At 49.8% G+C, this 26,755-nt stretch overlaps 1 long non-coding RNA gene across 1 annotated transcript; it reads right to left on the reverse strand.

The window, feature by feature from the left end:
• Nucleotides 1–20,347: 20,347 nt before the first annotated feature.
• On the reverse strand, nt 20,348–26,015 carry LOC137531957 (uncharacterized). The gene is made up of 2 exons (XR_011023818.1): nt 24,326–26,015; nt 20,348–20,774 (listed from the first exon to the last, which is right to left on the reverse strand). It is a non-coding gene; the product is annotated as an uncharacterized lncRNA (long non-coding RNA).
• Between the last annotated feature and the right edge of the window lie 740 nt (nt 26,016–26,755).

A 26,755-nucleotide genomic window follows, 5' to 3' on the forward strand; every position in this document is an offset into this window, starting at 1 on the left:
AGCAGCACAGAAGGACCATGGCAACATACTGGTGGTAGTAGTAGCAGCACAGCGTCATAGTGCTGGCCAAAAAATTAAATGCACCCGGTGACCCGGGCAGTGTGAACGCAGAGTGCAGCAGCGGGAAGCGACTGAGTCAGGAGGAGGAGGACAATGCGGGCGGTCAGTTCAGCAGCAGCAGCACAGAAGGACCATGCCAACATACTGGTGGTAGTAGTAGCAGTAGCAGCACAGCGTCATAGTGCTGGCCAAAAAATTAAATGCACCCGGTGACCCGGGCAGTGATAACGCAGACAGAGTGCATTGGTGGTACCGTGGTAGCGACTGAGTCAGGAGGAGGAGGACAAAGCGGGCGTTCAGTTCAGCAGCAGCAGCAGCAGCACAGAAGGACCATGGCAACATACTGGTGCTAGTAGTAGCAGCACAGCGTCATAGTGCTGGCCAAAAAATTAAATGCACCCGGTGACCCGGGCAGTGATAACGCAGACAGAGTACATTGGTGGAAGTGACTGAGTCAGGAGGAGGAGGACAATGCGGGCGGTCAGTTCAGCAGCACAGAAGGACCATGGCAACATACTGGTGGTAGTAGTAGTAGCACAGTGTCATAGTGCTGGCCAAAAAATTAAATGCACCCAGTGACCCGGGCAGTGTGAACGCAGAGTGTAGTACCGACTGAGTCAGGAGGACAAAGCGGGCGGTCAGTTCAGCAGCTCAGAAGGAGGACCATGGCAACTTACTGGTAGTAGTACCATAACACCAAAAAATTAACCAAGGTAGGCACTAGGCAGGTAGTAACTGTCTTTATAAAGGCAGGCATAGTTAACAACAGCACATGCAGCAGCCACTTCATGTCCCCCTGTGTCCGACAATAGGGGCCAGGAACTCACCTTCCACCCAAGTCTGGTTGATTTTCAGGAAGGTGAGTTTGTCCACAGAGGCGTGGGAGAGCCGAGAGCGCTTCTCTGTGACCACGCCACCGGCCGCACTAAAGCATCTCTCTGAGAGGACACTGGAAGGAGGGCAGGATAGGAGTTCCAGAGCGTACTGGGAAAGCTCGCTCCAGATGTCCAGTCTCTTGACCTAGTACTCCAAAGGGTCCACGGGGCTGTCGGTGTCATTGAGCCCGCTGGATGACCCCATATAGTCAGACACCATGGTGGTCAGTCGTTGCTTGTGCTGGTTGGTGGTGGATGCTGTGGTGGGCACCTCTGTTCTGGGCTGCTGCACTGCATACAGGCTCTTGCTTAGGCTCTTCAGGTCTCCGGGGCGCCAGTTGCTGCTGCTGCTGGTGGTTGTTGTTGTGCTGCTAGTGGCAATGGCAGGCACCTCTTGCTGGCTTGGCAGAGCAGTTACAGTGGGGGTGGAAGGCTGGGGGAATGCTTCCAGTAGTCTGCGCACAAGGGCCTCCTTCAACTCCCTTGTGCATTGCTCGGTGGTGGATGGCGTCATTAAGTCTCCCAGCTTCCCCTTCAGACGGGGATCAAGCATCAAGGTAATTCAGATGTCCTCCCTTGAACGCATCTGGATCACCCGGGGGTCCCTGCGAAGGCAGCGCAACATGTGCACAGCCATGGGAAACAAGTGGGCCCTGCCAGCAAGATCTTCCTCGTCCTCGCCATTGTCCCATAACGCATGCCTGTCCTCTTCCTGTGCCATGTCGTTGTCCTCCTCAAACCGCCATCCACGTACAACGCCTGCTGCACTCTGCTCCTCCTCCTCCTCATTCAGGTTAGGGACCTCCAACTCTTCCACTACCTGCTGTGAGCCCTCCTCTGAGCTGGACTGTGCTGCCATCTGCTCCTGTTCTTCCAACTGCCTCAGGACTTCATCCCCACGCTCAATTAAATTGTCCATTGCCTGCTTCAGTAGACAAACCAAGGGCACCCACTGGCACACAGAGGCCCGCTCCTCACTGACCATCTTGGTTGCCTCCAGGAAGGGACTCAGCACCAGGCATACTTGCTGCATCAGTGTCCACTGAGTGGCAGTAATCATGGGGACTTGCTGGGGACACTTGGGTCTAGCATGTAGGCCCTAAGAGCCAGCCTGTGCTGACACAGCCGCTCCAACATGGCCAGAGTCGAATTCCAGCGAACTGGCATGTCGATGATCATCCGGTGTTGTGGCCTTCCATACTGCTGCTGTAAGGTGGACAAGAGTGCAGAGGCAGTGGCTGACAGGCGGAAAAAGTGTACCACCACCCGGGCATCCTGCAGCAGCTCGCTCATCCCCTGGTAGGTGCGCAAGAAGCGCTGCACCACAAGATTGAGCACGTGGGCCAAGCAGGGGATGTGCTGGAGGTTTCCCTGCTGCACTGCTGCCACCAGGTTGGCCCCGTTATCGGCTGCCACATACCCCACTTCCAGGCCTCTGGGGGTCAGCCACCTCCGCTCCTGCTTCCTGAGGGCGGCCAGGACGTTGGTGGCCGTAAGCCTCTCCTTCCCCAGGGTCACCAATTTTAAAAGGGCTTGGCAGTGCCGAGGCTTGGCGCTGCTGCTGCCGAGGCGGGCTTGCTTTCCGGGTGCAGAGGGAGTGTCATGACAGGACCCTTCTGCATCCCCCCTGATCCCGCGTGGTGGCACCACTAGCTGGGCTGATGCGCTCGTCCTCCCTCCCTTCCATCAGTGTCACCCAGTGGGCCGTAAAGGACAGGTAGCGACCTGTCCCAAATCTGCTACTCCACGAGTCAATGGTCACGTGGACCCGCTTGCCCACGGAGTAGTCCAGGGAACGGGCCACGTTTTCCACTGCAAACTTGTGGAGTGCTGGGATCGTGCTCCTGCTGAAATAGTGGCGACTGGGGACTTGCCACTCGGGGATGCGAAATTGGAGCAGCGTCTGCATGGCGCTCCCCTCCTGCACCAGGGAGTAGGGAAGCAGCTGTGATGCCATGGCCCGGGCCAGCAAGCCATTTAGTTTGCGGATCCGCCTGTGGCTTGGAGGGAGAGGCTTGGTCAGACCCTGAAAGGTGTCGCTCAGCAGGGTCTGACGATGCTGGGATGCAGGGGAGACAGAGGAGAGAGACGAACACTGGCTGCCAGCCTCAATGTCTGTGTCCTGAGTAGCCGAGGTGGAAGAGCGCTTGCGTGCTACTACTGCTGCTGCTGTGGGGGATTCACGACCCTGAGGGAGGGATGATGCTGCTGCGCTGGTGGGCCTTCTGCTCTCAGGAACCCCTGCGAGCAGTGCCTGCTTCCTCTTAAAGTCCGCATACTCGCGGCAGTGGCGGCTTCTCAGGTGGCCCTGGAGGGATGAGGTACCCATCTTGCTCAGACTTTTCCCATGGCTCAATCTTTTGCTGCATAACCTGCACACCGCATACCTTTTGTCATCAGTACATTCCTCAAAGCAATCCCACACTGGTGACTTTAATTTACTGCGGCCCCCACTAGCAGAGGGTGCAGCGGAACAATGTGTGGTAGTAGTTGCCGGGGGTTGCATGGTGGTGGTGCCGGCTGAAGCAGTGTCCTGTCTACTTCCTCCACGCCCACTGCTGCCGATGCCCCTGCCCCTGCCTGACATATGGCGATATCCTTGCCTAGGCGACTCGTCATCCTGCTCTGCCTCTGACCATTCTTCCACGGACTCAGCAGGCTGCACATAGTTAGGGTCCACAACGTCGTCATCATCAGCAGCATCATCATAATCCAGCTCTTCCTCTGACTCCCCCGCCTCCTCTTCTGTCCCTACATCCCCAGACACAGACCCCTCTTCTTCATCACCAGAACTCAACAACGCTTGTGATTGTGGCCCGATCTCAATCTCTGCCACATCAGTCCCCAGTAAGTCCTGAGCTTCTTGCATCAGCAGGTTCCCAGAAGCCGGACTGAGGGACAGAACGCTGTCATCCTGGGAGGGCTGCTGACCAGTGGGTGCTGGGGTGGATGTCACAACAAGCGTGGGACGTTGGCTGCTGCTGCTGCTTGGAGTGGTGCTCACAGTAGAATCTGGGAGGAAGTCATGATGTCCATGAGTACGTCAGGTTCCATTTGCTCAACCACCACACGGGGACCAGAAACTTTAAAATATTTGGACAATGGCGTCCGCTGACTCGGCCCAGGCTTTGCTGCCCCCCTTTCTGCTGCATCACGACCACGTACAGCTGGGCGTCCTCTCCCTGGACGTGGAGCAGTCCCAGAAGTGGCTGAGGCAATTGAACTCCCTTTCCTCTCACCCCGCGAAACCCTGCCAGACATGTTGCTAGTAATAAATCACTGGATGCAGTGGGCACAGTACAAGGTCACTGAAGGATGCAGTGGGCACAGCAGTGGGCACTGGATATACAACTAGGTCACTGAAGGATGCAGTGGGCACAGTACAAGGTCACTGAAGGATGCAGTGGGCACAGCAGTGGGCACTGGATATACAACTAGGTCACTGAAGGATGCAGTGGGCACAGTACAAGGTCACTGAAGGATGCAGTGGGCACAGCAGTGGGCACTGGATATACAACTAGGTCACTGAAGGATGCAGTGGGCACAGTACAAGGTCACTGAAGGATGCAGTGGGCACAGCAGTGGGCACTGGATATACAACTAGGTCACTGAAGGATGCAGTGGGCACAGTACAAGGTCACTGAAGGATGCAGTGGGCACAGCAGTGGGCACTGGATATACAACTAGGTCACTGAAGGATGCAGTGGGCACAGTACAAGGTCACTGAAGGATGCAGTGGGCACAGCAGTGGGCACTGGATATACAACTAGGTCACTGAAGGATGCAGTGGGCACAGTACAAGGTCACTGAAGGATGCAGTGGGCACAGCAGTGGGCACTGGATATACAACTAGGTCACTGAAGGATGCAGTGGGCACAGTACAAGGTCACTGAAGGATGCAGTGGGCACAGCAGTGGGCACTGGATATACAACTAGGTCACTGAAGGATGCAGTGGGCACACAAGGATGTCACACTGTGTAATGAGATGCTCATATGCCAGCGAGCGAGCAGTGGGCACTGGGCACAGCACAAGGTCACTGACAGAATGAATGAACAGCGCTGGCAGAGAGTGGCGGCGCCGGCGGTGTGACTGGCTGCCTGCAAATAGTACAAGTGTATAACTGTCACTGGAATATACAAGTGAACACTGCAGCTGCACTAACCTGCCTGCCTGCACTACACACAGATAATCCCCACTCCCACTACACTGCAGCACTGAACCTGCCTGCACTACACACAGTTAAATAATCACTAGACTCCCACACTCCCACTACACTACACTGACTACAACTAACTACAGCAATCACTCACTGACTAGCTAACTGTGTACAGTATAAGAGCAGTGTTAGCAAAAAAAAAACGCTTTGTTTTTAACACAATAAATGCACTTGCTCAAACAACAATGGCCTGGAGATAATCCTCTCAGCACCACAGTCTAGCAAGGACAGAGCTTTTCCATCATGGCCGCCGCTTTATATTCAGGAGGGGAGGGCATAGCTCCCCTCCTGTGATTGGTTGCTAGGGCCTGGCTGGGGCACTCTGATTGGCCTGCAATGTGTCACTTCCGCATAGTTTGCCGCATTTCCGCTAACCACGACTTCAGCGCCGGGTTTCACGAGCGTGAATGCGGATTTCTGTCCGCATTCACGCGAAGCCGAAGTAGATTTTCGTGGTTGAAAATCTATTCACGGCTTAGCGTGTCCGAGGCGGAATGCGTCAAAATGGTCGTGAATCCACGCGTAAGCGTGATCACGACCTGGCGGTGAGCACCACTAGTGGAAACACACACACACCTGGACCCAGCAGTCAACACACTGTCAACACAGTATGACTAACTGCACACATATAAGCAGAGGCACAATATATACACAAATTCTATCCAATCTAAATGCAAAAGGAGAAGTCATAAACATGGTTGAGTCCACCCCCTCCCAGGGTACCCAGTCTCCTGATCCAACCCGCCTTCCGCCTAAGTAATTCTCTTTCCCTATCACCCCTAAAATGAGCAGGAACCCCATCTATAACCTGTACCCGGAGCTGTGGTATAGAGAGGCAGAATTGAGTAAAGTGGGCCGAGACAGATGGAGTCATATTCCCGGCCCTGATAGCAGATTTATGCGAGGAGATACGTTCACGCAAACGCTGGGTGGTCTCTCCCACATATAACAGCCCACATGGGCATTTTAATAGATAAACTACATATGAAGAATCACATGTATAAAGACCACGTATGCTGAACTCGGTACATTTAGACAGATGCCTGAACTTATCTCCCTTAACCTCCTTGCCGGTTTTCCCGACCTGAGCTCGGGGTAGAAAAAAAGAAGCTGTTAGCGGTGATCCCGAGCTCAGGTCGGGGTAGGCATTGCAGAGCTTTACCTGTAGTTTTGGAGTCCTGCGCGCGATCTCGCTGCGCAGCGGGACTCCAGCCTCTCTCCCCGGCAGTGTGGGGTCTTTCCCTGGCCGCCGGGATCCCCCATGTCCCCGCTATTCTTCCGGGGACCCGGCAGCCAGTTGGAGCAGCGCAGCCGTGGTGGCAGCAGCAGAGCGGTGGTGGCAGCGTGACGTCATCGGGGGCGGGGCTAATATTGAAAACGAACTTCTCTATATTAGAGAAATAGAGAAGTTCGTTTATATGTATATTAGCACCATCTTGTGGGCAAAGAGAAAACTGCAGCACAGGAGCCCAGGAAGGTACTTTTTTTTTTTTTTTGCTGCAGATCTCCCTGCCAGAATGATTTTTTTCAGGTTTTAGGGTCTGAAAGAGTGGAAAAAAATTGCACCGCTTTTAGACCCTAAAATCTGGAAAGAATCAGACCGCCAAGGAGGTTAAAGGGAACCTTAACTGAACGGGGGGTAAAGAGTTTCACTTACCTGGGGCTATTACCAGCCCCCTGCAGCAGTCCTGTGCCCTCGGAGCCGCTCTGGAATCCTCCGGTCCCCCGCTGTCACTTAGTTTCCTTTTGACGACTCACCAGTCGGCCGGCCGCCATGCTTATTATTGGATGCATTCCCTACTGCAATTAGCGCTGTTGCAGACCGCAACGTGTACAAAAATATGCATTGCTGCATATCTACGCATGCAGAATGCGGCAACGCGTCCGCAACAGTGCTAATTGCTGTACGGAATGCATCCAATAATACGCATGGCGGCCGGCCAACTGGTGAGTCGTCAAAAACGAAACTAAGTGACAGCGGGGGACCGGAGGATTCCAGAGCGGCTCCGAGGGCACAGGACTGCTGCAGGGGGCTGGTAATAGCCCCAGGTAATTGAAACTCTTTACCCCCCGTTCAGTTAAGGTTCCCTTTAAAAATCAGGCTGCACATGTGACATCCTAAACAAGGGAAAGTACCCATCTTCATGGTGCTGCTGATCTCTACTCTTCATAGTTTAGTACTGCAGTGCTAGTTGTTCGAGTAGTACTGTCTGTGTTGGCTTACTACCAGTGACGGCTCCTGGAATTTTTTTTTAGGGGGTGCTATGCAGGTGCTGGACCTATTTCCGGGGAGCAGACGACCTGCAGTGCGCGAATGGGTGTGGCTACAACCAAAATGGGCGTGGTCATGACCGGATGAGGGCGGGGCTAACTGTAATTTAAAGTGAACCCAGGGTGAGAGTGATATGGTGGCTGCCATATTTATTTCCTTTTAAACAATTCTAGTTGCCTGGCAGCCCTGCTGATCTATTGGCTGCAGTAGTGAACTGAATTACATCAGAAACAAGCATGCAGCTAATCTTGTCAGTTCTGACAATATTGTCAGAAACCCCTGACCTGCTGCATGCTTGTTCAGGGTCTATATTTGAAAGAATTAGAGGCAGAGGACCAACACGGCAGCCGGGCAGCTGGTATTACCCGTATTTTTCGCCGTATAAGACGCACCCAGATTTAGAGGGCAAAAATCAGGAAAAAAAGAAAAAACTAAACCTAGGTGTGTCTATGATGGACTTTTTACCCCCCCCCCCCCCTTTCCAGTTACATTACATACTATTACACCACATAAGGGGACAGTGTTATGATTGGTTGTTCCCATGTTGCCTGCCTATGTTCCTCTATGTGGTCAGTGTAGTGATTGGCTGTTCCTGTGTCCCCCTGTGCTGGTCCTGTGCTGTGTCTCCCTGTTCCTACTGTGTCCCCCTGTTCTGCCTGCCATGTCCCCCTGTTGTCTCTATACCCACAACAAGAAGTTTCAAGCAGGCCTCACTTGCCAATATCAAAAAGGTTACTTTATTGTGAATAAGACAATCAAGAAGTTGTGAAAACAGTTCCACTACATTTAAAACCATTTAAAACACTCAAAGAGCTCCAGAGAGTGCACAGCAGTTCCCCACCTCATTTGCTCCATACATACACACAGCCCATTCATCCCACAGGAATTAATGCATGCATTATAGTTGTTGTCATGACTCAAAGAAAAAATTGCACGTGCAAAAAAAAATCCACTATTAGCTGAAAAGGTTCCAGACCTTCAGAGTCCAGTAAGAAACATGCTGTCTCCAAGTCGGAAAGTTGTCACTGTTATATCTACAATCCTTTAGCCAGCAGCAACCACTGTTGTGCACAAAGATGCAGTCCAAGCACAGCCTTCAACGTTAGTAAGCATAGACAAACAATGGTTAGTTATTGCAACAGTTCTGTAGTTTCAGCATAGCGTTAAACATGCGTATCATGCACAGCTAGGGTCAGAGAGTCCGCTTCGTTCATCAATCTTGTTAGGGGGTTACTATGACTCAATTGTATCAATTCCCCAAGAGTATACGATACCTCTCTTTTGGCATTACTCAGCACTGCATAGTCCTGTGGATAGTTGCCGTGTGGTTGATGTGGTAGATCTACCCGCGCGCTCCCACGTGGCGGCGCAACAGCGGGGATCACACTCGCAGCGGTATGGAACGGGGTGGTGGACGAGGCCGGCCTCAGGTAGCTCCTCCCACCGACATGTTTCGGCCAATGGCCTTCCTCAGGGTGTGGCTTAGGGTGAGAAGGGGTGGTTTCTCCCTTTATACTTTGAGGCTCTGGTCACATGACTTTTCTACAGGCGCCATCTTTGTTTCTGGTATCTTTGCCCAAACTTCAAAAGGTCAGGTTTGTTCCACATATTTTTTCAACGTTTCACCATATACTTGCTTCAATAATTACTATCAGGACATTCTACATTTCTCCAAGGGAGATTTTAGTGTTTTAGAGCCTTAGAAAGGGCTAAGTTGAGAAAAGATTTGAAAGTGTTGAGATAGGGGGCTTGCTGATATATAGGCACATACATAGGCAGGTTTCCACTATCATATGAGCACCCGTACATTCATTCCACATGTATCACATGGGCATAGCGCCCCCATCATCACTACCCCTCCTTTCTTAAACGGCCATACATCTCTCAGAGGGGATTTTTTTCTTTTTTTAGGACAGTGCACAATAGAATCTCCCCACATATATATGTTAGCATACACAGTATCGGGGGGGGGGGGGGGGGGTTTGTATTCAAGTCTGGGGGTGTTACTTATGCCAACATGTGACCTAACCATATGGATTCAAATAGACCGAGAAATCGATCTCTGAATTGAGACCATGTGGTGACAAGGTCCCCAGCTTATAAATCCACATGGTCTCAAGACGCAAAAGCTCACCCTCAACATCTATCTTTCTTGCCCCCTTCACTACTGATGACAGCACTTTAACCAAGCTGCCCTTAAATTTTCCTCCATGGCCTTGCCGGTAGTGTTCTCTCAGGGGGCCCTTACAGTTCTCATTTTTATTGCCTACATTAGATATGTGTTCCAAAATTCTAGTTTTAAATGACCGGGTTGTCATACCAATATAATGTAGACCACAGGGACAGGTCACCATGTACACAACCCCCGTGGTCTCACAATTCACAAAAGTTCCAATTTTATATTCTCTTCTATGTCTGGCATCCCAAAACGTTTTAGTTTTATGTACAAAAGGGCACACCTTGCACCTCCCACATCTGTGCATGCCACTCGGAGGTGGAGTTGCTGCCAGCCAGGTTTTCCTATCTTCACTTTGCTTTGTATTTTTAAATTCAGAGGACACAAGTTGGTCTTTTAAGTTTTTGGCTCTTCGTGCTGTCATTGTGGGGGCAGGTCCCACAATTTCTGCGATATCAGGGGATGCCATAAGGATAGGCCAAGCCTTTTGAAGGGAGTCTCGCACTATCTCCCAATGTGACCCATACTGGGTAATGATCCTTTCCCTGTTTTGGGTCTTTGATCCATCTCTCCTGCCAGACACGAGGAGAGTCTCTCGGTCTCTTTCTCTTGCCTTTTTCAAACTTCTTCTAAGTACTCTATGAGGGTATCCCCGTTCCCGTAAGCGTAGGTACAGTTCACGTGATTCTTTGCCAAATTCTTCCTCACACGAACAGTTCCTCCTTAGACGGAGGAACTGGCCGTATGGGATGTTCCTCACCAGGTGGCTGGGATGGTGGCTGGTGGCGTGGAGAATGGTGTTACCCGCAGTTGGCTTCCTATATGTTGAGCTGGTGAGAACCCCATCTCTGACCGCAATTTTCAGGTCCAGAAAGGGGATCTCATGCTCATCACAAACATATGTCAGCCTGATATTTCTATCATTGCTATTGAGTGTTCTAACAAAATCATCTAGCTCATCTCTGGTACCTCTCCACACCACCAGCACATCATCTATGAATCTAATCCATAGTGCGGCGTGCCGTCGAAATGCATCAAGTACATACACATCACGCCTTTCCCATAAACCCAGGTGGAGACATGCATACGCTGGCGCACATGCCGCTCCCATCGATGTTCCAGCCACCTGGTGATAGAACCTACCCCCAAATAGGAAGTAATTCTCAGTTAGTACCATTCGCAGCATATCCACTACAAAGCGGTTATGATCAACCATCATTGGGTGGGCCTCTTCAAGATAGAATGTGGCAGCCTCCAGGCCCACCTGGTGGGGAATCGACGTGTATAGAGACGCCACATCGATCCCCACCAGGAGGGCCCCACAGGGCATCTTAATTCCACCAATGACCTTCAGGACATCACGGGTATCTTGGACATATGAGGGGAGACCTTGGACCAAGGTTTTCAATTTTTGGTCCACATATTGTCCAATCCGTTCTGTTGGTCCCTCGATTCCTGATAGGATCGGGCGACCGGGGGGTTGCTCTTTATTTTTGTGCAGTTTCGGGATTAGGTAGAGGGTAGGTCTAATATATTCATCCACTTTCAAAAATTCTAGTTCAGCTTTAGACAGTAAACCCTCTTCAAAAGCTCCTTGCAATCTATCATTAATCTTATCAACTAAAGGGGGGAATGGGTCACATGTCATGCTTTCATATGTCCTCTCATCGCTTAAATGGCGATGCATTTCTTTTAAATAGTCCTCTTCACGCCATAGGACCACATTCCCCCCCTTGTCGCTCGGCTTTATAACAAACCCCTTTGCATTTTTTAATTCCTGTAGTGCCTTTTTTTCTCCTTTGGTCAGATTTTGTTTGATTCTAGGATTCAGGTTTAATGTCTCCAGGTCTTTACTGAAGGTCTCTAGGAAAACAGACAGATATTTATTTGAGCTGAGGGAGGGCATGAAGTCAGATTTTTTTCGGAGCTTGGTTTTAGGTACTGATTCGTCACCAGTCTCTGTTATCACCCCCTGTTGTGCCTGTGGCCCCCTGTTGTGCCAGTGTCCCTTGTGCCTGTGGCCCCCTGTTGTGCCAGTTCCCCCTGTGCCTGCCATGCCCCCCTGTTGTGCCTGTGCCCCCCTGTTGTGCCAGTGTCCCCCTCTGTAAGTGTCCTCCAGTGCCGGTGTCCCCCCTGTGCAGGCAGCGTGAGTACACTTATTACCTGCTCCTGCCGCTGCGCTCCTGGCTCCAATTCTAGCTCCCCGATCCTCTTCTTCCATCTACCGCTGCCCGCTGCTGCCCCCGCCGAACATCGCTGGCCGGTCCTAATTAGCCACAGGGATACGCTATCATCACACGCATGCCGCCGAACAACGCTGGCCGGATCTAATTAGCCGTGCAGGGATACGCGATCAGCACACCACGTGCGCCGGGGTCACGCATACGCATGAACGTCCCGGAGCACGCTGATCTCGTATCCCTGCGCGGCTAATTAGGACCGGCCAGCGTTATCATCACACGCATGCCGGCGAACAACGCTGGCAGGTCCCAATTAGCCGTGCAGGGATACGAGAGCATCGTGCGCCAGGTCACACATGCGTATGCGTGACCCCGGCGCATGTGGTGTGCTGATCGCGTATCCCTGCAACATTTTGGGGAAGAAAAAGTGCGTCTTATACGGCAAAAAATACGGTACTTAAAAAGAGATAAATATGGCAGCCTCAATATTATTCTCACCTCGGGTTCCCTTTAAAAGTGCAACGCAAAGACAGAGGGCCCAAGTTTTGGTGACCCTTTCCCCAGAAAATTCACATAATTGTGCAGGTTTTCTCAAGAAAATACACGTAATGTGAGCAGATTTGAATAAAAAAACATGTTCAATGACCCCAATATGCACAATCGTTATCAGGTATGACCCCAATATGCACAATCGTTATCAGATATGACCCCAATATGCACAATCGTTATCAGATATGACCCCAATATGCACATTCGTTATCAGATATGACCCCAATATGCACAATCATCAGATATGACCCCAATATGCACAACCGTTATCAGATATGACCCCAATATGCACAACCGTTATCAGATATGACCCCAATATGCACAATCCTTATCAGATATGACCCCAATATGTACAATCCTCAGCAGATCTGACCCCAATATGCACAATGCTCAGCAGTTCTGACCCCAATCAGCAGTACCACCTGAAAAAGAAAAGAAAAACCCATTTACTCACCTTGTCAGAAGACCTCCTGTTCCGACCTCCTCCTCTTCCGACCTCCTTGTGGCGTGCAGCTCAGCTCCCACGATCCTCTTCCTCCTTCCTGCAGCAGCCTACATTACCCGGCGAGCAGGGCTACGGGAAAATGGCCGCCCGAAGCCCTGCACTGCAGACTCCAAGTCTGCAGAGCAGGGCTTCGGGCGGCCATCTTACCGTAGCCCTGCCTGCTGCTCCGGGCTGCCGCTGTGAACTGACTCGGCGTCTCTTAGACGCCTGAAGTCAGTTCACGCCAGGGGGTGCTTGGACAAATTTAGAGGGTGCTTGAGCACCCAAAAGCACCCTCCCTGGCGCCGCCCCTGCTTACTACTACAGATTACTGCATTTCCGCTGTGCTGCTGACTCTGAGTGTCAGTGTGTGTGAGATAGACAGTTAGTGTACACACTGTGTTCTACTCTGCTGTCCGTGCAGATTCATTAAAGTCCAACACCGATTTGAATAAAGTGCAAGTACCCCACATCCATCTGGCGACATCACACAAACTTGCACTGTCTGCTGGCACTGGCAGCCAGGGGCAGGGCAGCAAGGCCAAGAAGAGAGGGAACATTGCTGGCACAGTCACCGCCAGCAGTTCTGCCGCGCCAGTGTCCATTCCACCGCTAGCCACTGGCCGTGGATGCACTGGGCGCCCAGCTGTTAGGGGGAGTCACGGTGCAGAGGTGCAGCAGCGTGTAGCGGCCATTTTTCAGCAGGGTCGGCGCCGCAAATTGGAGGAGAAAGACGCCAAGCCTGTGAGGCAGCTGATGGTGGATGAGCAGGCCACCACCACCAGCTCTACAACAGAGAGCTCCACCCCCACCACCACTCCTGTTCACAGGAGAAGCAGCAGCTGCCCAGCAGTGCATGGGGACTAGTCGGCCATCAGGTCGACCCCAGCGGGCAGCATACCCATGAGTCTGCATGCTCTTTACTCCAGGCACCGCGAGCGCAATCAGGTCTGTTACCAATGAGTTTGAGGAGGATATTCTGGGCGCAATGGGGTATGTGGAGGAGTCACAGATGGTGACGGTGATTGTTGGGGGGGGGGGGGGGTCTGTCAAGGAGGATCAGCATTGCTGACATTGGCAGGCGCAGCAGTGGACGTAAAATGCGGGACCCACAGCCTGCTGCATTATCTTCTGCTGCTACCACCAGCTGCACCACTCAACCCCAGGCCAGGGGTGCAGCTAATGTTTTTGTGGCCCCAAGCGGACTGTAGGAAGTGGCCCTATCCTGCGGCGCGGCGAAAAATGGGTGTGGCTATCCTGCATAAGTGGGCGTGGCCATGACATGTGGGTGGAGCTGGAGGGCTGATTGGGGCGGGGCTGTTTGCGGGGAAAATGGATGTGGGGGTGATTGAGGTGCGCGTAGGATGGATTTGGCCATGACATTGTATGGCCAGAGCTTAATCGTAGCACAGCAAATATAACCAACTATGACCATTAAATAATAAATGCAGCAACAGTTACCCCAGACACCAGAAAATAAAAACGCAATTTGGGCCACATTTCAGCAGAAATCAAACGCAATTTGGGCCACATTTCAGCAGAAATCATACGCAATTAGGGCCACAGTTCAGCAGAAATCAAACGCAATTTGGGCACATTTTCAGCAGAAATCAAACGAAATTAGGGCACATTTTCAGCAGAAATCAAACGAAATTAGGGCACATTTTCAGCAGAAATCAAACGCAATTATGGCACATTTTCAGCAGAAATCAAATGCAAATAGGGCACAGTTCAGCAGAAATCAAATGCAAATAGGGCACAGTTCAGCAGAAATCAAATGCAAATAGGGCACAGTTCAGCAGAAATCAAATGCAATTAGGGCACAGTTCAGCAGAAATCAAACGCAATTAGGGCATATTTTCAGCAGATATCAAACGCAATTAGGGCACAGTTCAGCAGAAATCAAACACAATTAGGGCACATTTTAAGAGCTGCAAAAAGAAAAGAATTTACTCACCTGGCACTGGCAGCAGTCTTCTCTCCCCGTCTCCTCTCCTGGCCGGTGGCCGGCTCCTCAGGCGGCCCTCCCTCCTCCAATCTCCCGCGCTGATTGAATCAGGGCTACGGGAAGATGGCCACCCGAAGCCCTGTACTGAAGGCATAAATAGTCTCCAGAGCAGGGCTTCGGCGGCGGCCATCTTCCCGTAGCCCTGCCCTGCTCTGCTCTGCCAGCCCCACGGGGCTGCGGGAAAACAGTGACGTCACGCCGACGTCACTGAGCCGCCGAGGCCCCTACGATCTTGAGGCCCCAAGCGGCCGCTTGGTTCGCTTTATGCCTCGCGGCGCCCCTGCCCCAGGCCCAACCACCACAGGGAGAAAAAAAAAAAAAAAAGCAGCTCATTCAGGGCGTAAGGGCAAATTTCTATCCCCAATCTGGCAGTTCTTTGATCTGCCCTCAGTGGACAGCCAGTTTGTAACTTGCAACGTGTGCCAGATGAAGCTGAGCAGAGGTTGCAACCCCTCCAACTACGGCACCTCCAGCTTCAACCATCTGGCAAAAAAAAACATTATGTTGAGCATGAGGAGTTAAAGAGGCTGTGTACCGGCAAAAAGCACCACCAGAACCCCCTTTGCCACTCCTGCCGACACTGAGGCCTGTTCAGGCAGCCAGTCCTCAGCGGTCTCCTCTGCTCCCTTCTCCTCATCCCGTGCAAGTCAAAAACCACCACCAGACCCTGCTGAGCGAGTCATTTGTCGTCAAGGCTCTGCCTCCTGGCAGCCGTCGCATCCGCCAGCTGAACGGCCTGCTTGCACGGGCCATGTCCTCCCAGCTCCTCCCATACTCCTTTGTGCAGGAGGGGAGCGACATGCGTGCGCTCCTTCAGTCTGCATCGCCGGATTGGCCTATCCCCAGCCGGCACTACTTTTCCCGCACGGCCATCCCAGCACTGCATTACTTCACGATGGCCAATGTGGAACGTGGCCTAGACCATGCGTTGGGGGAGCGGGTCCATGTGACCATGGACTCATGGTCAAGCCGGCTTGGGACAGGCCGCTACCTGTCCTTTACCACTCATTGGGTCAGTTTGATGGAAGGGGGTGAGGAGGGGACAGCAGCATCATCAAGCCAGTGGGTTGTGCCACCCCGCAGCAGGGTCAGGGGAAGTGCAGCAGGTTCCTTCGCTCCAGTTCCACCCTCCGGAAAAACCTGTCGCCGCCAAACACCCCCGCCTCAGCAGCAGTGTGAAGGCCTGCCACTGCCAAGCGCTGCTGGAGATGATCAGTCTGGGGAAGCACAGACGGTCGGCCAAACTCCAAGAGCAGAAGAGGAGTTGGCTGACCCCCAGAGGCCTGAGAGTCAGAGAGGTGGTGTCCGACAATGGGGCCAACCTTGTTGCTGTCATCCACCGGGGAGACCTCACCCACATCCCCTGTCTGGCCCACGTCCTGAACCTGGTGGTGCAGAAATTTTTGAGCATCTACCAGGGGACGGACCCCCTGTTAAAAGCGGCTAGGAAAACGGTGGGTCCTTTCCACGGCTCGTGTGGTGCCTTAGCATCCCTGGAAGCCATGCAGATGGAGCTGAACCTGCCCCGGCACGGTCTCATCATAGACGTTCCAACACAGTGGAATTCCACCCTGGCCATGTTGGATCGTCTGGTTGAACAGAGGCAGGCTGTCAACCACTACCTATCCAAAGCCACCCCAGTGTTCGGGACCAGCACCACCACCTCCCAGACATCATCCTCAGTGCTGAGTGGGGCAAAATGGTGTGGTGTGCTTGGCGCTGGCACCCTTCCTGGAGGCCACCAACATGGTCAGCTGGGACCGTGCGCCGCTGTGTGAGTGGGTGCCCCAGTGTGCATGCTGGACAAGGCCCTCTATGCTCTGCTGGAAGTGGGAGAGAAAGCCTTGATCCAACAGGAGCAGAAGCCACCTGCACAGTCCACCTCTGTGTGGCAGGAGGAGGAGGTTGAGGACTTGGAGGTCCCTGAGAATGAGGCGGCACAGCCGAGTGCAGCTGCCGTGGTGCGCGGGTGGAGAGAGCAGGGGGAGATTCAGGAATAGAGGAGGAGGACCGCACTGGGGGAGATGATTATGTGTTAGCAGAGATGACAGCCCTCTTCATCATGGCAGCGCACATGCAGCAATGCCTGCGCAGCTACCCAAGGGTGAAGCAGATGCATGGTCGGGAGGACATCTTGATCACCCTGATGCTGGATCCACAGCTGAAGGGGAAGCTGCATCAGTTCTTGCCTGTAGGAGGAGACTCTGTGCGTCGAATGAGGGACTTGCAGTGGTCCCTGGTTCAGTGCCTGGAGGAAGCCTTCCCCCATACTTCCAACCCCCCCCCCCCTGCTGTCACAGTCCAGTCAGCACAGCAGCAGGTGCATGCGTCCAGCAGCAGAAGCGCCCATCAAACCTGCTGTCTCTCACAAAAGCGCTGTACGCCACACCGGTAAAGCTGCCGACTGAGGAGGTGCCTGCAGCAGCATGTGGCTACCAAAGCCAGAACCAGCGCTTGACCGGATGGTGGCAGACTACATGGGGTCCTACAGCGGGCTTGACAGCGACACCCCTGTAGACCCCCTGTAGATTACTGGGTCAAGCACCTGGATATTTGGAGCGAGCTGGCGCAGTACGCCCTGGAAATCCTTGCTTGCCCCCCTTCCAGCATGCTGTCCGAGAGGTGCTTCAGTACGGCCGGTGGTGTGGTCACCGAGAATCGCTCTTGTCTATCCACCCAGTCTGTGGACAGACTTACATTTCTCAAAATAAATCAGGCTTGGGTGGTTGGTAAATTCCTGGCCCCTGTTGTTGGCAAGAGGGGGAAATGAAGTGGCTGGAAATCACTATGCCTACCTTACCACCACAACCTCCAGGCTCCGTCTTTTTTTTTTTTACAGCTGTGGTACCAACACACTAGGTGCCATGGTCTATCTAAACACAATTGCTGTGTAATTTTTTTGGAGGTGTCTGGGCTGATAACTGTGCTGTCTGAGTTGTGAGGAGATCCCAACTGCGGCAGTACGACCGCTTCCTGGAACCTCTACTTTGTAATGTTTCAACTGTGCCATGGTACCAACACTAGGTGCCATGGTGGAATATCTACGTTACCTGCCACGTTACACTTCTCCTCCTCCTGTCTTCTGCTGCCTGTGCTGCTCCTACCGCCAGGGTGCATCTACAGGACTACCTACTTCTCCTCCTGCTGCTCCTGCCTGTGGTACCCACCACCACCAGGGTCCACACAAAACGATATCTTCTGCTGCCACTACCAGCTATTACGCCACTAGGATAGCTGAATCTTCCTACTCCTCCTCCTGCTGCTGTCTGTGGTACCCACCACCACCAGGGTCCACACCATCACCACCAGGGTCCACACAAAACGATATCTTCTGCTGCCACTACCAGCTATTACGCCACTAGGATAGCTGAATCTTCCTACTCCTCCTCCTGCTGCTGTCTGTGGTACCCACCACCACCAGGGTCCACACCATCACCACCAGGGTCCACACAAAACTATATCTTCTGCTGTCACTACCAGCTATTACGCCACTACAATAGCTGCATCTACCTACTCCTCCTCCTCCTGCTGCTGCTGCTGTCTGTGGTACCCACCACTACCACCAGGGTCCACACAAAACTATATCTTCTGCTGCCACTGCCACCAGCTATTACGCCACTACAATAGCCTGCCACCAGCTATTATGCCACTACAATAGCTGCATGTACCTACTCCTGCTGCTCCTGTCTGTGGTACCCACCACACCACCAGGGTCCACACAGAACTATATCTTCTGCTGCCACTGCCACCACAATAGCCTGCCACTGCCACCAGCTATTACGCCACTACAATAGCTTTAATTTTTTTGAGATGTCTGAGCTGAAAACTGATGTCCCAGTTGTGCAGTTGGACTTTGGACACAATTTGGGCTGCACGACCACTCTCTGGAACGTAGTCCTGATGTTAACCTGCTGGGCGGTCTGGACGAGCTCAGCTCGTCCAGTACCGCTGGAGCCTGCCGCTCAGGCCCTGCTGGGCCGATTTGGCTCAAATAAAAAGCAGCACACGCAGCCGGCACTTTGCCAGCTGCGTGTGCTGCCTGATCGCTGCCGCTCTGCGGCGATCCGCCGCGAGCAGCGGCGAAAGAGGGTCCCCCCAGCCGCCTGAGCCCAGCGTAGCCGGAACAAAAAGTTCCGGCCAGCGCTAAGGGCTGGATCGGAGGCGGCTGACGTCAGGACGTCGGCTGACGTCGATGACGTCACTCCGCTCGTCGCTATGGCGACGATGTAAGCAAAACAAGGAAGGCTGCTCATTGCGGCCTTCCTTGTTTATTCTGGGCGCCGGAGGCGATCGGAAGAACGCCTCCGGAGCGCCCTCTAGTGGGCTTTCATGCAGCCAACTTTCAGTTGGCTGCATGAAATAGTTTTTTTTTTATTAAAAAAAAACCGTCCCGCAGCCTCCCTGGCGATCTTAATAGAACGCCAGGCAGGTTAATTTACCGCCATTTTTTTTTTTATTATAAGTCTCCACATAATTAGTGTTTCCCTTAAAAAAAAAAAAAAAAAAATGATGTTCCATGCCTCATTTACCCTAAAAAACGTTTTGGAAGCAATTTAAAGGCCACTTCCAGTTTTCTATCCGGATATCCGAATCCGCGCGGATAATGCATTCGGATATTCATGTATACGCGGATACCACAAAGTTCGGTTTTTGATATCCGGTCCGGATATCTGGGTATCCGGATTAATTTGGATTTTGATAAGGGGCATCCGAGCACCCCTGTGTATGACTGTCTACCCTTAGCCTTGTCTGTAACATAACTGCATGTTATTGTTCATATCACTGCAAGCGGAAAGAGATAAAAAGGGTCAATAGTTCATAGAATTTAGTTCTGGCATACTTCAATGAATGTGTCATTGAGCAAAACAATAAAAGGTTAAAAAGTAGATTTAAATATAAAATAAATAAAAAAATCATATTTAGGAGAAGGAGGATGAATACAATTGTTTATTTCATTAGTTTATTTTCACCTCGGGTGTCCTTTAAAAACTAGAACAGATGAAAAACATTTCCTGTAATTATAACACTAAAGGCCCATACACACGCTCAACAAAAGTCTTTTACATGCACAATTATCAAACAACTTTTGCTGTTGAAACAAACCAAAAAGGTTGTTTGCTATTGTTCAAGCAACTGATAAGACCCAGCTTATAACTGATAAGACCCACTGCAACAGTTGGATTGACCTGAGCTGGGTCTTATCAGTTGCTTGAATAGCAAACAATTTGTTTTATAATTGCGCATTTAAAAGACTTTTGTTGAGCGTGTGTATGGGGTAAGCCTGTTTACAAATCAGGGCTGTGGACTACAAAAATCATCCAACTCAGACTCCTCAGTTTATAAAACTACCGACTCCAACTTCGACTCCAGGTACCCAAAATTGCTCCGACTCCTCCTCCAACTCCACAGCCGTGTTACAAACGTTAGAATGAGAGGTCACCTGATCCCATCTTATCGCTGCCCAGGTAGGAGCTGTTACTGCGTGATGTTAAAAGTAAATAAACTCACTTATGAGACACTCTTCATTCATTTGCCAAAATCATAGAAGTCTTTATTTCTTGTACAAGGGCGTTTTCTCAGTCAGCATGAGTATGGATTGTAGCTACACAAATCCTGCTAAGCAAAGAAAAAGCAAGCTCTTCCTGTGCGCAGAGGCTTTTAAACCTAATGAATATAATAAAATATTCCTCCCTTTGGGCAGTTCTTTCTGTTAAAAGTCCAATCAGCATGTCCAGTTCCTCCTTTTAGGTGGGGTTGTTCTTCCTCTGTGTCCCTCATGAATAAATGAAAGTGAACATGAAAGAGAAATCTTCTGACATCAGTTTCTTGTCTCATGTCCTTCAGAATCACCCATACTTTCAGAGAACTGGTTAAAACTGGTCCTCTCAACCTGCTGGCTCTGTGCTTGGTACAGAATGACACTGAAGGGGGGTTGAAGGTTGTTCTGGCTTACTGTGAAGGAATATGGAAAAAACTGTACACAGTAAATGGTTCAAAACATATGCAGAATATATATTCAGTGATATCGTGATAACTCCTCGGTTAACTTAAAGTGTCATTCTAACACAATAATCTAATCTTGTGCATGTGGTCTGTATAGTCACATAGGTTACACAGGATATACATGATATACAGGGTATACATAAAGATCAACAGATTTAATTATAAAATTCTTTCCACATTTCCCTCCTGTTTATAATTAATACTGTGGGTTGTGGCTTGATTACATATGTGTATAAAAGGAATATTTACATTCACATTTCTGTGCTTATGTTTACTTAAACCTCAGGTATCTGCAAATGTGTCTCCACTACAGGGGTTAGAGATTCAAGCAAACACAGCCTTCTACTCCCCTTTGCTGCAAATGGGTATGCACTACAGCAAGTCAGGGCATAGAAGTGAAATGATCAAAAACAAAAATCAGGCTCTGGCCGTGAGCTGGAATTACTGCCTCACACGTTGGCCTGGCCATCTCCCTCCAGCATACCATCATAATCTCCTCCCAAATCACCGTATGCTTCTTCATCATGCTGTGCTAAGGCTGCATACATAGTAGTACTCATATGCTTATCTATCAACCTTGCAAAAAATGTCCTCAGCATTGGAAAAATACAGCAGGCTAGTAGGAACAGAACCATAAGAACAGTTAGGAATGCGATACCAAAACTCTGAAAAAATGAAGTCCAGCTTCCAAACCAGTTCTGTAACCAGTCTGTTATAGGGTTTGAAACACCTGAGTTTCGTTTCAGCTCTTCGGATAGGTCTTTTAACTGCTGAAGAGCCACTGTCACTTTTCCATCAGGGGATGTATTATCTGGAATATAGGTACAACATTGTTCCCCAAAAAATTCACATACACCCCCCTTCTCTGCCAACAGCATATCTAATGCAATTCTATTCTGCAGTGCTGTTAATGATGTTGCTTTCAGTTGTTCTGCCAAACCTTCGATAGCATCTCTAGTATAATTAACAAATCTTTGCTGATTGTAATAAATGTAATTAATCCAATCTACATTTTTGTTAACTGTTGGCCATAGGAAAATGGACTCAAACCCTGCAGCAATTTGGTTCCTAGCCTTGAACTCGTCTGGCACCCCTCTGGGGACCCCTATTGCATCAATATATACATATGGGTCCAAACTCCCTTTTGGTGCCTCCCTTTTACTCCGGTGTACCTTTTTATCCACCAAAATTTTAAAGGACTCATAGGGCAATATAGTGACATGTTCTATCATCCAGACAGGGGCACACAACCCTTTCCATTCTGGTGGCAATGATGATTCTGCTTTGTTGGGTTCACAAGTCCACCAAGTATCTTCTAACTGCCATTTTGCTCCTAGGCTTAACCCTTTATCATTGGTTATATCCACTATTTCTCCACAATACTTGATCATTGAATGGTTACTGGGGGGCAGATCTATTATAGCACGTAAGATTGCTGGCTGTAGCAAATGCACGCTGCGGCGTGCCTGGTACCTTCATATGGACTCTCTCTGTGGTACAGTTCCGTGGTTGATTCACACTTATCATACTTTGTTTAATACATTCTAATTCAGACCCACTCGCCACTACTGATACCAGAGCAATCTGCGGTCTAGCCGCTGCACACACAATACAGTCAGACACATTCACTCGGTACATTCACTCGGTTTGCAGTAAAAATTGCCAAAGTAATCCAAAAATTAAAAATTCCACCGGTCACTAAAACTTTATCACTAGTCACGTTCATCTTGTTAATACTGTCCGGTGGGGATGGGTCAGTAGTCTCTTTGTCTATCCTGTCATTGCTATTCAATGGAGGTCGTTCAGTCATTGTCATTCCAGGACTCTTCTTCTTCTTCTTCTTTAAACATGCTATGGCTCTAACCCAACTTCCCCTATGTAGCCTTTTTAGGTATCTGTTCCCCCTTTTTTATCTCCTTTTCACCATGGTTCAAGATAAAGAACTACACCTGTGCCTTAGGAAGAATCCTCTAATATCTTCCCACAGCCTTTGAGATCGTGGTCGCACTGAGGTTCAAGCAAATGTTCCCGTCGCCTCAGGATCTCAAATTTCCGCCCCTCTTTACCCCGTGGTGCTAACTATCAAGAACAGATTGTATCTGGCTACTGTTTTAAAAGGAAATGACCGCTAAGCGTTCTTCTTGAGCAAGATTCAAACAACATTTCTTTTGTTTCAAAAGCCACCGAAGCTTCATGTGAGTGTTTGTAGCAAGCTGTGGCTCTGGATCTTTTAATTAATCTGGATCCGGAGGGCCCATGTGCGCCCTCTTGCAATGGCTTAAATGTTCCCATGTGGTTTTATTCTAATTTAGCCACTATCCCTCCTGTTGACACATGTAAGACTCATGTGTCATCACCACAAATAAATTGGACAAAATCAGTCAAAGGAAGGTTAGTAGGTCAGCAGTGTACAAAACGACCTAAAAGGGTGACCTGAAGCCTGAGACAGCAAAGCTGCAGAGGGAGCTGTAGTTGTAGACGTTAGAACTGCCATTTCTTTGCCACGGGAGATGAGGGGACGGGGAAGTTGCACACAAGTGGATGGCCAGTGCTGCGGGAACCCACATAACATCCATGGTACGTAGGACAGGTGGGCTCGTCAGTTGCTGGCACCTAACCCTGTGGACACCACTAAGCCGCAAACATATGCATGATGGGAAAGCATACAGGCTGGTAGTGAAAACAGTGGGGGACGGAATCCCATATAACAGGGTAAGTAATAAACACACAGCTTGAGCAGAGACGCAGAAAGAAGCTTATCTATTCCACGATGTTCTTCAGCTCACTACTGTAAGACCAGGACAATCATTGGTGTATTCCCTCCTATGCACATAGAACTGATCCACAAAGATTTGTTAATTGCCTTGCGGACAAGTCACTGCGCGCAGATGCGGACGGGAAAAACATCCTCTGGTCAATAAACAACACAGAAAACAAAAGTACAGGGGCTAGGGTGGTGCAGCCTTTTTGGACAATGAAGACGTAAATGCCCAAGCAAACTGGCTGTGCAGCATAGGCGGGGGGGGGGGGGGGGTGGTGGGGGAATGGATGGATGGAGCTGGTGGGATTGGGCTGGTGGGGGTGCGGGTGGGGGCAGGGGGGGGGGGGGTGGGGCTGGTGGGGGTGGGGTTGGGCTCTTGGCAGAGAACTACAATCATGCATCCCTCTCTGCAGTCCGCCATTTGACAAGGCATTGTGGTCAAAATATCTCTATCAAAGTCATTTTACTGAACTTCTTCTAACATACCCACAATTTATAAAAATTTAATCAGATGTCAATCAAAACAGTCAATCAGTCGATGACAATGACCCACATACTACAGCAATACAGCAATCAATTGTTCCCAGAAACAAAAAACAAAAATCATCATTTTTTTTTTTTTTTTTTTTTTACTCTTATAATTGAAAATAATATTTGCGGGGTTTCTCTCTCTCTTTTTTTTATTTATCCCGCACTTTGGGTTTCACAAAATATATACATTAATTTCTTGCAAACAAACCTTTCATCTTGCTGCATGCATTTTCTCAAATCACTCCGTTCTGCTCCAATACACATACACACATCTAGGCTGGGACTAATAGTCCATAAAGCCTCTTGCCCCCTCCTCAGAAATGTGGGTGTAACTCATACCTTCTCACAGATTCCAGACAGAAACTCCACTCAAATTTCACAGAATTCAACAGTACAAACACATTTCAAATAACCGACATTTACAGACAAACAGTAAGAATCACTTTTAAATTTTCAATCTTCAGACAAACATCAAACAGACAGAGTATAATACTTGTACAGACATTTATATACTGTACAAACTACACAAACAACAAACAGACAAACAGCAGCTCATAACTTGTGGATTTCTCCTATAGGCCCCCCTTCTCCCCCTCTGCTGCACACTCCCTAGGGAGCTCTGGTGATTTAGATTTCAGAGCTCAGAATTCCCAGCTTCACATCTTACACACCACAACGTAACATTCCATCTTGACATTCGCTTTTCAGTAATACACTTACACATTTACCTTCAACTTAGGGCACAAATTAGTACCCTAAACTACACTCTGTCACTGTGGCCCCTCTGGCCCTCTGGGGGCAATTCCGGGCCTGGTGATCTTTCAACCCACATTCAAAACATTCTCTGCGTTGTTTGCGACCTTCATAGTCCTTAAATCTGCGCTTTTGTGGGCGTGTGTGGCTGTTACCACCATTCTCATAACAATTACTTTCCTTGTTGCCATCAGAAACATATGTAGCAACTTTCTTCCCTTTCACACATACAGGGTGCCGGGTGCTTTCTAGAAAATCACTCGGTCTGCAGACTCTATGATCCACAATATATTGTGTGACACACTTGCACAATCCTTCAGTCAAAACCTCACGTATAGCAATCCTACACCGTTCATAAGGGGAATCTGTCGTTTCAACAGCAGGGGGAGCTATACCTCTATATTTACTAAAAACCTTCATCACTGTATCCAATAGCTCATCTATATCTGATGCATTAATACTATATTCCGCCTCATATGTCTGGGAGGTCCCATTCACCTTTTGTGGGAGGGGCTGAGTTTGGTTTTGGGGAAGGTCCCGGGGAACTTGGTATACAGTAGATGGTACCTCCTCCAAGTCTTTGTTCTCCGTACTTGGCCCCTCCTCATATATGCCTCTAGTAGCCATCTTTGAGCTTCTGTTAAACAATGTTACTTTTCTAAAATCACATTACCCTGAGAATCTCCTTTAATTTGAGAAACAAGTTTCTTTACAGCTGTCAGAATACAGATACCCTAAAAAACACACCTTCATCATTAGTGGCCATAATTTTGCTTGTACCTTGACACACTCTTTACCTCCCCGTCCACGCACCTGTTAATGGAAGGATTGGTAGTCACCTGGAGCCCCTGTCCGCCCTCTTACTTGGGCACGGGGTACCTGACACAACTTCCGTGCGTTGAACTTCTAAGGAGAGGCACCTCCGACTAAGGCACTGACACAATCGGTGGTAGTAGATCCACTCCCGATATTACTGCCTGTTATGCGGCTGTATTCTGTCACAAAGACTTACAATTCCGCTGAGGCACACGGTAGCTTAGGAAACTGACCACAGATTGTGTCATGCAAAACAATATGACAACACATCAATACTTATACTTTAAACGCAGCCCTGCGTACGAGAAGTTACAGAAACAAAAGGTAGTACTTACAATTAAGAAGCTTTCAGGACACCCGAGAACTTTGTTTTAGAATCCTAAGCAGGCGATTTCACCGACCTTGGCTGAAGAAGTCTCACGGTTCGAAATAAACCGTACGTCACAAAAGAGGTGAGCTCCAGTTGCGTTTGGCCACCTGCTTTTGAAGGAAACGTCGTCCCGGTGGGCTTTCACCAGCTTGTTATCAGATTCGCCAGTCGCAAACGCGCTCCTGGGCCTCACGTTTTTGTGACTATAGGTTTTCCGGTTCGATGAACCAGATGTTAAAAGTAAATAAACTCACTTATGAGACACTCTTCATTCATTTGCCAAAATCATAGAAGTCTTTATTTCTTGTACAAGGGCGTTTTCTCAGTCAGCATGAGTATGGATTGTAGCTACACAAATCCTGCTAAGCAAAGAAAAAGCAAGCTCTTCCTGTGCGCAGAGGCTTTTAAACCTAATGAATATAATAAAATATTCCTCCCTTTGGGCAGTTCTTTCTGTTAAAAGTCCAATCAGCATGTCCAGTTCCTCCTTTTAGGTGGGGTTGTTCTTCCTCTGTGTCCCTCATGAATAAATGAAAGTGAACATGAAAGAGAAATCTTCTGACATCAGTTTCTTGTCTCATGTCCTTCAGAATCACCCATACTTTCAGAGAACTGGTTAAAACTGGTCCTCTCAACCTGCTGGCTCTGTGCTTGGTACAGAATGACACTGAAGGGGGGTTGAAGGTTGTTCTGGCTTAC

This window comes from Hyperolius riggenbachi, chromosome 9 (assembly GCF_040937935.1).
Source record: "Hyperolius riggenbachi isolate aHypRig1 chromosome 9, aHypRig1.pri, whole genome shotgun sequence".
Lineage (NCBI taxonomy): Eukaryota > Metazoa > Chordata > Amphibia > Anura > Hyperoliidae > Hyperolius > Hyperolius riggenbachi.